This window comes from Crinia signifera, chromosome 5, assembly GCF_055691185.1.
Source record: "Crinia signifera chromosome 5, ASM5569118v1, whole genome shotgun sequence".
Taxonomy (NCBI): Eukaryota; Metazoa; Chordata; class Amphibia; order Anura; family Myobatrachidae; genus Crinia; species Crinia signifera.
Genome location: NC_139221.1, coordinates 132,916,752 through 132,930,033, shown reverse-complemented (window position 1 = coordinate 132,930,033; position 13,282 = coordinate 132,916,752). Strand labels below are relative to the sequence as shown.

At 39.3% G+C, this 13,282-nt stretch overlaps 1 protein-coding gene across 3 annotated transcripts in view; it reads left to right on the top strand.

Annotated features, from left to right (window-relative positions):
- Window positions 1-275: 275 nt before the first annotated feature.
- CDH20 (cadherin 20) overlaps window positions 276-13,282 on the top strand; it is a 417,999-nt gene continuing 404,992 nt past the window's right edge. For all 3 annotated transcript variants that reach the window (XM_083188071.1, XM_083188069.1, XM_083188070.1), the window contains exon 1: window positions 276-746. The gene's annotated coding sequence lies outside the window, so the exon portion shown is untranslated. The remainder of the gene's footprint in view (window positions 747-13,282) is intronic.

The following is a 13,282-nucleotide window of genomic DNA, read 5'->3' as shown; positions in this document are numbered from 1 at the left end:
ATCAATGTTTGGCAAGTTGGTATACAGGTGATACAGGTGCTCCTTACAGTCATGGTTTTCCTTATGAATATGTCATGTTTTCACAACAAAATCAATACACAAAGTGATTCTGAAACAAGGAAACCTTTTTCTCCTGAGACTCCCTATTTCAATTGCTTCCTTCTTTTTTTTTTTTTACTGTAACAGGCAGCTGCCTTTCCTGGTGAGGGTATGTGAATTGAATGTTTAAGCCACAGTTCTCTCTTGGGGATCCCCCTGAAGTGTCCAATGAAAACATCAGGGACTGAGCCACAGAGAGCCAACTGGACACTAATTACTTCCATCTGGTGCAGTTCCAGACATCTCCTGAGAAGGAAAGAGTGCAGCTCTTGGCACCAATTGGCTAATTCAATTTACTTCAACAGCATTAACCTCTGTCAGAATATTCATGAGCAGGAGAATGAGAAGCTGTGGCACAAGCAGACAGAATACACTTAGAGAAAGAGTGTGTGAGTGAGCAAGGTCCCTGCACCAAACTACCGTACAATATCGATCCGCAGGCTCCACAGCCTCTGTCACTGAACTAGACAAACATAACATACACAGAGGATTGTAGCGGAATCCAGAGAAGTGGGCAGCACAAAGGCACCAATCTGCTCCAGCACACACGCTGAGGACGCAGGTAGATTTCTTGGATCACTTAAAATCTGACCAGGGAAAGAAAGAGAAGCTGCAGCTGAGCAAGCCAATGAAGTGACATTCAGCAGGTAAATGAGTTTTCTTTCTTATAACATATTACTGCATTGAAATCTCAAAAGAATGTCAGAGAGCGGACAGAATGAGGCAATGTAACATGAGGGGAGCATCATTGCATTAGTGTATTGTGCACAATACTTGACGTGTTAAATATTAAATGTAAAACCTTAAAAGTTGCACTTGCAAGTGTTTAGTAGTAAGGATGCCCAGGCGTGCATGAGGGGGGAATCGCTGGAGATCAGGACCTTGGACAGCTCCCTGTCTTTGTGCTGTGTTGTACTGCATGAGTCTTTGTACTGTGCTCTATCTTAAGGTTCATCAATCAGCTTTTCGGGACACCGACGTTGTCCTAAACTTGTCAATCGGGTGCTTATAAGTTTCTTCAACTTTAGAGTGAACTTAAAACATGTTTCTATTGTACATACAGAAAGACAAAGACAACTCGACCTACTGTATCATGTGATTCAACTAACTCCTAAGCATTATTAACAATCAGAAATATGCAATATATAACCGCAGAGCCACTGTACAGGGACAATATCCAGGTCACCCTGTACCCAAGAGATTGCTGATACATGCAGCAGCTCTCCGATTATGTTGAACGATTGGCACAGAATATGGAGAATTAGATGGGGACATGTTCTGCTGTAGAAGAAAAATGATATTCAAGTGTTAGGAGCACTTATCAGACATGTGCAGTGATAGAACGGACAAGAATAGGACTTTTACCCATTAAAGCATTGTACTCAGCAGAGACACTGGAAGCAGATTATTGGCAGGGAAATAACAGTGCAACTTAAAAAATGCAGGCAGCTGATTCTCAGGCAATGTAAGGGGTCCAGCTCCTCTCAGCTCAGCAGCCTCTGCCAAAGCTTGCTGTAAACACAGAATAAAGATTTCGTTGTGTGTGAACTGACTGGAATAATTATGCCCTTAATTGTTCATTCTGATAGGAGATTCTGTCATCAGTGCTGGTTTGTGCATGGAGTACACAGAATTAAATGCTAGTATACGCCACAGAAAAATATACAATTTAATGTTAGTATGTTCCACTCATCACCTTGCAGCGATGGGATAATTATTTCTGATTGCAAGTATTACAATTACATTTTCTATTACTTCAGTTAATGTCTTGATGAAATATTTTGCTCGATCAATGCACGCAGACATTTCACTGTTGAGAAGTGTTAAAGAGACCATGCGGTATTCCTTATTGCTACAATCCCTGTATTTTTATTCCCAGAAAGTATATAGTAACTGTATACAGTAGGTGCAGTAGAGGAATGTGAATATTGTTTTAACTAATGTAAGCCTTATATGCGTTTGTTGTGTTGGTTGTGGACAGTTTTAATATTGTGAACTTTAAGGCAACTTAAATAACTTTTTTGAAGTGAGCTATTATGTAAGATATAGAAGAAAATGATTATACACCTCATTTAAAGTAATTTATTATGTATCTTATAAAGTATCTTCATAGCAGTATTTTTGGTACTTACAGTATATGTTAGTTGGGCACCCACTAAGCTATTTGCTTAGTTATACGCGTCCCCTCGCGGGGTTCGCTACGCTCGCCACGCTTCGGGCTCGGTGGCTCGCTGCGCTCGCCACACTATATAAAATCAACTCCACGTGGACGTGGATAGTGGGGGTATGAGCGTACTAACTATAGTGGGCGCCCAACTAACATATAAGTACCTTATTTTTTATTATGTTTAGGTGCTAATACTAAATAAAAAGCAAAGCTTGAGTAATCCAATAACTACTCTGGTACCACAACATAGGGGGGACATTTACTAAGATTGGAGTTTTATTTCACATGGGGTGTTGCTATGGGAAACCAATCATAATCTACTTCTTATTTATTTAACACATTATAGAAGATAATAGATTGGTTTCCCATAGCAACATCCGATGTGAAATAGAACTCCCATCTTAGTAAATTTCCCCCATAATGGTTGACTAGGGTTCCAGCAATGTATATTAGCTAACAATAATCACATCATTGTAATAGACTTTGCTATAACTTGAATATTGCCATTTTAATTTCTTGTTAACATCAGTAGTTTTTCAACTATTATTGCCGTGTACATAGTTGTAGTAGTGTAGAGTAGTTGACATTTATCTTTTTCCCAGAATGCACTTTTGTATTGCTCTATGCATTTATTTGTTCATTCATTTGATATTAATAACACTCAATCTTAATGACAGGAGTTGTTTAATTTAATAAAACTATTGTGAAAGCCAACCACATTAGGACACTATAACAAAATTAGGTCCGAAATGAACTATTTGGACGAGGTTTCCAGTTCAGGGTTCTCACTGTGATCCAAGATATACAGTAATTTGCAATACTGCAACAGTGTGCAGGCAAGGCACTAGTTTTATGTTAAACTACTGTAAATTCACAGCTCTCTTGTTGCAGTGTATGGGCTGGATTCTTGAGCTAAGTTTGTGTTCCAAATGGAAAACAACTTGAAAAAACAATAACCCAGCACATTGACCATACAGTATAAAGGAGCTCTTCTTTTATCTGTGCGTAGAGCACAGATACAGTACTGTTTACATTGCTCAGAGGTTACAGCGAGACAGTAATGCTGACATAATGTTATAGGTACCTTCTGAGCTACATACAGTATGTCAATGACATTTTGTGTGGACAACGTGGGAAACCATTTTTGGCCATAAGCCTTAAATGATAAATGTACACATTTGCATAATAAAATGGCCAATACTTACTAAATAACACTTAACAAGGACTTCTCATTATATCCACTAAATATGATGCTATAATCATTTTATTGCAACCTTCTTTTTTATCATGTTTACAGTTTTTCATTATGTTGTATTGCACGTTATGTTTGTTTATTTGTCCTAAGCTCTAAAGGTGCCCATACACTTCCCGATGCGGGCGGTGTGATCTGTGCTTTGAGGTGCGCACTCCCACGGCAGCTCATCGCACAGTACAAAAAGTATGTGCTGCACATACTTTTTGTACTTTCTTTTCATCGCATCGCATTGCATGCAAAACGCACGCCTGCATCGGTACGTGTATGGGCATCTTAAGACTTATCCAAATCTATATTTAGGCTAATTAACACCTAGTACAACTTTTGAAATGAATCTAGGATAACTCAGTTATCAAATGTTAAAAAAAAATAACATTTGATAACTGATTACCTATTTTCAGCTTTTTAGAACTAGCTAGTAATATCACCTATGAAATGTGTTATTTATATATTTGATAATAATCTAAATGAAAGTAAAGATTTGTCTTTGTGAATAAACACACTTAATTACTGTGGTTTTGATGATACTTAGCTTTGGAGATGTTTTACAGAATATAGTGTGCATGTTGCTGAGGGGGAAGGTTGTCAAGACAACTTGTTGACAGCAACATTGACTGTAAAAGTAATGGCTTCAGTCAATGGCAGTGCTACTAGAGCTGGGGCTTTAACAGGATATAACTTCCTCCCTGGATCTACATTATACCCTTCATTTCTTTACTTGTGTATTGTACAGTAAAGGTGGACATTAATACATGTATTATGGTCTGCTTCCCTCTTCTGTGACCATGGACCAGATGTTTTAAGCTTCAAACAGTGATAAAGTGAAGATTGATAAACAGCCAGACAATGAGCCCCCAACCGTCATGTTACAGACTGTGTTTAAACAATAACAGTTAGGAGATGATTAGCTGGTTGTTTATCTCTCTCCACTTTTAGGGTAAAAGAGTTCCATAGGTAAACAGCTCATAGTGCATAAGGAGGCTGCGAAACCCTAGTGTGTACTTGGGTAGTGTGCTGATATGTATAGTGTGTGAGAGAACATGTGTGTAAAGGTATGTATGTACATGTTGTACTAACATTACAGAAGAAGAAATGGGCAAAATTATAGCTGACATTAGAATGTCATGATAGTAAGTACCAGGCACATTGCCTTAAGAAACAGTGACCCTGCTGGGGCTTCCAGAAATGGCTATATCATTAGTGTGCTGAAAATGAATTACCACTAAAACACATTAGTTTGTTGATATGAGCAGAGTACTGTTAGAATTACCTATACTTTACATGGCTTCACTTCAGGGTATGTTTCATTGTAGAAAACCCATCAGTGAAAGGGCATTTGGGTAGATACTGTAAATGTTTTGATGAAGCTCAAACCAATGACATCACCGGTCACCATTCTTCGTTCCATTAAGCATGTTAAAGCATTTTTAGAGGTGAAATATAAAATAATTACTGTATACAGGATGCTGTAGAGATCCACTACTAGATACTTTTGAAATGACTATAATCCTTTTTCGTACATGTACTGTGTATTTCTATGTCCCTAGTAGATGTTCAGTGTATTTCTATGCAGACACATTAGATCTGTTTGATTCTGCCAGACATTACATATTTATATGTACTCGCTATGCAATTTTTGCACTATATCCATTTCAGCCCTGAAATGCGTGGTTAGCAAGTACGGTGTCATTATTTAAAACTTGAACTACAATGAGAGGATCAAAAGACTAATAAAATGCACAGGAGGTAAATTGATACATAAACCTTTTAAATGTAAAATGGAAACTTTTCAATTCATCTTCTTTATAATTACATGTACATTAATATACAATGCACTGAAGAGCTGTTTCATTGCACTCCCAATACACATTATGTTTTATATTTATATTCATTGGCTTACTTTAGTAAGTCTAAATTGAAGTTAAAAGCTTTGCAAGGCACCCAGTCCATGTGCCACTCATGATCTTATGTGCTGTACAGCAGTACTGTATGTGCATTGATATTGCTTTCCATTCTCTTCCAGTATTGCAGTACCTCTTGTTTGAATCACATGGATATTTTATACCCTGTTACTTAGTCATTTCCATTTGATCTTAATAAGATCCTACTTTAAAGTATGCCTAGTGGGACACAGCTACAGTACATTACATTACAGTATTTCAAAGATCTATTCTTCAGTCTTCCAACACCAGTGTATGCATGAAGTGAAATGGAATTAAAGTAGCATTCCGATTTTCATTTATAAAACTGTTTATAGGAAACATTTAGAAGTCAGAGATGTTTCTACCATCACCCAATTTGTTTGCATACAGTAAATACAGATTCAGATAATTTTTTAACAATTAATGGAGGTGGATTTAGTGGCATGACCCTTTAAAGCTGGAGTCTTGTGTGGTCTTTCTTTTGACCACTGTACTTGAAGTACCACTAGTATTAAATACAAAACCTGGTGTATTTTTTATTTAAAGATATTGTCCCTTTAAAGTACATGACCAGAAGTGACAAAGGTTGAATTAAAAGTGCTGCAGACTAATGTTTTATATTTAAATGCTTTGCATATAAGAAAAAGGCAGTTGTTACTGTTTTGTAACTGGTTTTAGCACCTCCATATTACAAAGCAGCCTAAAAAATGAAATCAAAGGTGGAAGTCATCTAGCTCTAGGGGCAAAGGTAGTGTGCATGCGCAAAACCCGGTCTTCTATGGTCCGCATCAGAAGAAAGTTAGGGCTGCATACTAAGGCATGATGTGGAAGCCAGTTCTCAGTTCTCTGAATATTGCAGCCTGGACTGGCAGTCCTGGAGGGAGGAAACACCTCCCTATGGGACTTCCGTAATATGGGTGACTGGTCGTTAGGAATTCCCAGGGCCGGTGCCAGCCCTGTCGGAGCCCCAGGCGACCCCCACTCAGGCTGCCCCCCCTCTCCCCTCCGCTCGCCCGCTCCGGCAGATTATTTTGCTCGGGGGGGGGGGGGGGGGGGGCGGGCACTTCCCGCAGGTCTAAAACACCAGCAGGGAGGAGGGGGTGCAGCAGCTGGTGCCTGCTGTGGATGTCGTCGCCGGGGGGGGGGGGGGGAGGGCTCCCGGGGATCGTGGTTGCGCCGGTGCGGGCAGCCAAAGATGGGTTGGCAGCGGGTTCACCGCTGATCCAGGCGGCGGGACCACCCTCTGACTATTTAGCTGGGGAGGGGGGGTGCGGGCACTCCCCGCAGATTACATCTCCGCCACACCAGCGGGGGGGGCAGCGGGTGCCTGCCATGGATGTAATTGCGGGGGGGGCTCCCTGGATGCAGCCTCAGGCAGGGTTGGCAGCGGGTTTGACAGGGGGGTTGGCGGGGGGCTATGGGCATACGGCTTACCTGCTCCCTGCTGCGATGCATTCCATGATCCTGGGACCAGGTAGCCGGCTGCTGCAGCTTTCTTTCTTCTTTCCTCAGCGGCTCAGTACCGCCCTCCAGTGGCCGGCGCCCTAGGCAAATGCCTAAAGCTGCCTAGTGGTGGCGCCGGCCCTGGGAATTCCAATAGGAAGTCACTGACAGTCACAGGGAAGCTGGTGCAATCTCACTGCATCTGGCTTCACTGACACTGAGACAGGTGATGGATTTTACAGGGGGGAAGAGCTGCATTCCTGTAGCCCATAGCTAAAATCTGCCACTGATTAGTATACCTTCTCTCCTTTAATTATGCCCTGTGAGTTTCCCTATACGTGAAAACAGCATGCCACACAGAGCTGGACTCATGGTGTTGTTTGCAGACCAGGGAGTGTGGAGTTTATATGTTCTCCTTGTATTTACATGGGTTTCTTTTATTTTCTCCAATTTCTTCCCACATTTCTACAGTAAGTGTTACTGGTATTTTCATAGTTTGCTGACTAAAATGGACCCTAGGGAGTATTTCTATGCGTGGTAGGGAGTTTACACTGTAAACTCTAGTGGTATATTTGATAAAGCGTTCTCTATTGTATCCTAGAATGTGATATACAGAATGTGATTGTTGTCTTAGTAATTTTACCCCTTATAGTGCAAGGACTGATGCAAATTAAAAAATGTGTATCTCTGTGCTGAATTTCTAATTTTGTTTATAATTTGAAAAGATCTTTAATCCATAAAAAGGCCAAGACCAAAGCTTTGGATCTTTTACTTTTCTATAAGTACAGTATATTGTATATACAAAATAGCACAGAAAAGTTGTCTGTCCTGTAATACCCAAAAGCAGACCCATCTAAGACCAGCCAAGACTTCACAATTCATCAATGCCTTTTAATACTGTAGGTTTTTTACATTCTTAAATCATGTACAGTACTTTAGTTATAGAGTGTACAAAAATAAATACAAAGTTGGACAATAATGTACCATACAAAGCTCTTTGTTTAATGATGTAATATAGATTTTCATAATACTTCACGTATATATGCGAATAACCGAGGGCCTTATTCTAGTTCCCTCTTTATTACAAAATCCTTCTTAGATGGACAAAACCATGTGCACTGCAGGTGGGGCAGATGTAACTTGTGCAGAGAGAATTAAATTTGGGTGGGGTTTTACTTCAAAGTGAGATCTATATTGCAGTGCAAAAATAAAGCAGTCAGTATTTTCCCTGCACAGAAACAAAATAACTCACCCAAATCTAACTCTCTCTGCACAAGTTACATCTGCCCCCCTGCAGTGCACATGGTTTTGTCCATCTAAGAAGGATTTAGTCAGAAAGAGTGAACTAGAATAAGGCCCCAAATGTACAGTCTTAAAGATAAATGTACTTTTAAATAACCAGTTTTCCTGTCCTCTTGATGTCGCAAAATCACCTTAATCCAGGGGTTCCCAATCTTTTTCTAATCATGGCACCCTAGAGTATCAGAATTTTTCCACGGCACCCCTAGGCCCCAAAAAAATATATCAAATTAAGTAGATTGTGTTTATATGTGCTTCTTAGGTTCAGTTATGTGGTAAAAGGCAGGATTTGGTTCTGATTGTACACATTTTATGATTGGCAGCCACCAGCACTGGTTTTGGCCAGAAATAATTGATCATAAATAATTTGAATTGGTCCTGGATGACAAACCCGATGCACCCCTGCAAGTGTCCAGAGGCACCCCAGGGAGCCTAGGCACACAGTTTGGGAACCACTGCCTTAATCATTAAATACAATTGGTAGAGTAAGTATAACAGGAGGAATCTGTGGAAGATCAGGTTAGTAATCACCATGAAAATAACAAAAAAATGTTTTCACTGTTTTCACATACACTCAAGATTTCTGAAAATGTGAAATTGACTGAGATTGAAAAAGAAACCATAACTTTTCCAATTTGGTTGAAAAAATTCATTTTCATGATGTTTTCAATGCTAGTGGTGCATGTTCAGACTCCATCAAAGTGAATGATCCCATTCAAATAAGTGCCATAATCACCAATAATAAATGCACAGATGAACATGCATTGCCACATATTTTGCCCCCTAAATACTCAGAGAGTGAAATTGTTGGCTGTCCTGAGACTGGCATACACCTTGTGCTACAGATAGGTAGTGCAGAGATGCCAATCACATGCCCTATGGTCATGATGCCAACAGTTGCATTCCAGTGGTTAAAATTCCAATGAACAGAACTCCCAATAGATCCTGATTAGTTTTTTAACCCTAACCATCCTGTAAAGCAGCCTGATCGTAAATCCCCCTCCTTCACTGCATCCTAAAACTTACGCTGTAGGTGTTCTGACTGTCTGGATCCCTACTGCCAAACTCCTGAAAGCATCCCTGAAAACCAGTGCAAATCTTCCTAAATAACATGATCTACATGAGACTGAATAATAAAAAATATTGGAAACACTGAAGTGACAGCTTTCCCAGTGTAATGAATAGATAAATGCTTTACCACAGGTGTAAACAAAGATGATAAAAAACTACTTTAAATTAATAAATGATCCATTAATTCATATTTACAACTATTAAATATAAAGTACAGATGGAGCTGCTCACGAAGCGTCTACTAGAACCATGCACCAGGTCCGCCATCCGGCAAGAATGGAGTGCGCAAGTGCGAGATGCTCGCACACCCCATTCTCGGCATGGAACACATGAGCGTGTAAAATGCTTGCGCGTCCCCGTCTATGCCATCCGCTGTCCACCAGCTCCACCAGCTTTTCTGATATGGTGAGTTGGCGGACTGACAGAGTCTCTCCCCATCTGTGGAAATGCCATTCTTGGTCCATCATAATTTAAATGTGGAATAAAATATATGTTCTTTCGGCAACACTTCAGCGTCCATTTATGAATGCCTCTCAACAGAAAGTAATCACATTATTGGGTTATCTTTACAATGTTGAGATTGATGCATTAGGTCATTGAGTATTTTTGAAATGCAGTGGTTGTCATTGCCTGTAATTCTGCCAAATAAGGGAACTAGTCACTGAATATGATAGGAATACCAGTTAGCTTTACAGAGGCCTTGAGGATATATGTGGAGCTTGTATGTTCTCCTCCTGATTGTGAGAGTTTCCTCCATATGCTCCTTCTTCCTTTCACATATTAATAGTAGAGATGTGCACCTACTCTATCCTCATGTTTGGTTTTGTATCTTTATAAACTTCAAGTTTGGTTTTGCCAAAACTGCCATCACAGACTTTTGTCTTTGATCTGTGTTTATTTCCAAAAATTTGCATAAAATTATAAAAACAATTTTAGCTTTTTTTAATACTTCAGCATTATTGACCTCAATAAATGTATACAGTGCGGGTCAGATGCAGTGCTGGTTGAATACAGCGTTGGTCACATAATATAGTGCCAGTTGGAGTGTGGATCAGATACAATGTAATTTGGAGACAGTGTGGGACATAAAGCGAGTCAGATAATGTGCGAGTTACAGTGCAGGTCAAATACAGTAAGGGTCAAATGCAGTGCAGGTTAGATACAGTTCAGGTTGGATACAGTTCAGGTTACAATATGGGTTGGATACAGTGATGGTTGGATACAGTGCAGGGTGGATATAGTGCTGGTCCAATACAGTGTGATACAGTGTAGGTTGAATACAGTGTGGGTCAGATATATTGCAAGTGACAGTATGGGTTATATACAGAGCAGGTTACAGTGTCGGTTGAATAAAGTTTGAGTTGCATATAGTTCAGATACAGGTCAGATGACATGTGGGTTTGATACACCAACAGTGCATTTTCTGTGACAGCAGAAGGATACCCTGATGGTAAATTCCCCCAGTGGTGTCTGTGAGGATGAGAAGGGTCCGAGTACTACAATGTAAACAGAGCTCTCTCAGTGCCAGCCATGCCTGGTTTGTGTAGTAGCAGCAGCAGCTTCTCGGTGGATGCAGCAAAATGGATCTTTTGGTTGAGAGCCATAAGAGAGTCAGTAGTCAACCGATTGGAATTAATGGGCTAACCACTGATTGGTTAAGAGCAGTAATCAGTGAGCAGCTATGGGACTTTTGAAATTAATGCCAAAATCCAACAGTGGGAGGATGACGTTTTGCCGCATTTTGAAATCTGAGGCTGCAGACAGATCTCAAAATTGGTGACCTTGGTTCTCTGAGAACCAAGCTCCCTCATCAGTATTTGATTAATTAACTATTAATTAACTAAATGATGTGCATTCACAGATGATTCTGAGGAAGCTGTTGACCTATTTAGGCGAGGCGGGGAAACGCGTAAATCCCATCTGAAGTACTGGCTACTGTCCATCCTGCTGCCTGGCTTACATCTACTCCAGACAAGGCTGTACTATTGTAAACCACCAACAGCCGGGAGAGGACCTGAGTACGCTGACCACGGGAAAGGACTTTCTTTAATGTGGAGCTCCACTTGCAAGTATTTAAAACCTCATTTTATTCTATGTAACATTATGGCAGAATACATTTAAAGACTGCAAACTTTGGTGGCTATAAAAGCCTAAAATAAGCGGGATATAACAACTCCCATAAAAGGACATTAAAAACACCTTTATTATTTAAAGGCACCTGCAATATCGCAATCCAAAAGAACTGGGAGAGAGTTCAGGAGTACAAAGCAGACCTGCGAATCCATTCTAACTAATCATCTGTTTACATAGGATTGGCTATCATGATGATGGATTATTAATTTCCATTTGTTTATTTTTTATATATATTCTTTTATATGGCTGTGAGAGTGCTCTTATTTATTAATTGCATATTTTTTAAGTTTATTTAACACCGGCCGGTATATAGGAATTATCTGAAATATTGTGTGATGATTTTAATTGTATTATTAATTAATACTTTGAATTTAATAAATATATTACTTCCAATAGCGCTGCCTTCCATTTTTTCTTGTCTTATATTATAGGAATAGACCGGATCAAATGTGATAGAGTTTGAGTTAACCCACTATAGAAAAAAAAGTATATAAAAAGCTTTATTGTCTAACTGGGTACTACCACATCGTGTACATACATTTTTTTTAAATATGCAATATTACCCAATGTTTTTTCATTTACCTTGAACTAATAAAAGTTACATTTTATTTTTGAACCAATAATTATCTGAGAGAGCCCCACAAAAAGAGTCTTCTTTTTCATGCTTTATTTTCTGTTTATGTCAGATTGAGGTGAGCACGACCAACTTTGACTATCTCTCCATAAATTGGATGACACCTCAAACTACAGTAGTTGGTATAAGGCTACTCAGGCCACAACCCACCACCTGTGAAATCTATATTGATTGGACCCATTCATAGAGGGCAACCTTATGCGGAATCCAATCCCCATTTTCCACTCCTCTGGATTTTTTAGAATTAGTCGCAGTATTGCACATTTCTTTATTCTTTATCCATTTGGGTTACCCCTAAACAGAATTTTTCTGTATTCTCTCATGTGGTTTTGTGCTTTCGTGTGGTATGTTTAAGTATTTTTTTGTGTGGTGTTCTTTTCCTATGTATGAGACCAGGTCGTCAGTTTGCAACTAGATCACTCATGCGATTTATTCGCTTTCTTGCTTGTTTACAGTGGGTTGCCGTTAATCCTTTAGTCAGTTAATCCTTTTGTCTCTTTCCTAAAGATCGCAGACACTTTGTCCTTATTAAGACCTGGTGGCAAAGGAGTTGGGGCAGACTTAATTTGCCCTACCAAATGTGGCTATTTTAGGTGAAGGTTTAGTTTCACAGGTGCCAATCATCTTTTGGAAAAGTCAACAGAGGCAGAGTAGGATTCGCTGGGGCCGTCCTATACAGAGGTCACAGCTTTGGGTTACACCCGAATCATAACAGTTAATAAATAAAATAAATGAATGTACAGTAAGGTAAAATTGACAACTGAAGTTAACCTTGTAATAAATTGTTTTCACATGTATAGCATGACTAACATTAAATTTTCTCTGCATTCTCTGTTCTCTTCAATCTAATCTAGAAGCATTACAAATCTGTATTATACTGTAGCAAAGGAATATGCTGCGCTATATAAGAAACTGTTAATAAATAAAATAAATAAATAGCAATGTTATAACTTTTGCACTACTGGGCAAATGTGCATAATACACTGATTCACTATATGTGATGGAATGTATTACGAGCTGATTTTTGTCTGATTTTGTCTGTTTTTCCACAAAAAAATCTAACATTTTACAAAGTCTGCTAATGTAATAGTGGCCAAGTTCACCAAAAGTCAGAAGCTTTTGGCCCTGAAAAAGAGATACAAATAAAAAGTCGAGTCCCAATTTTTTAGCCTTGTTAAAAATACAACTTGGCCGATGTAATGGGAGCTGAGTTTGAAAGACGAACACAAAACAGCCTCTATAAAGTTGGACATAAATAC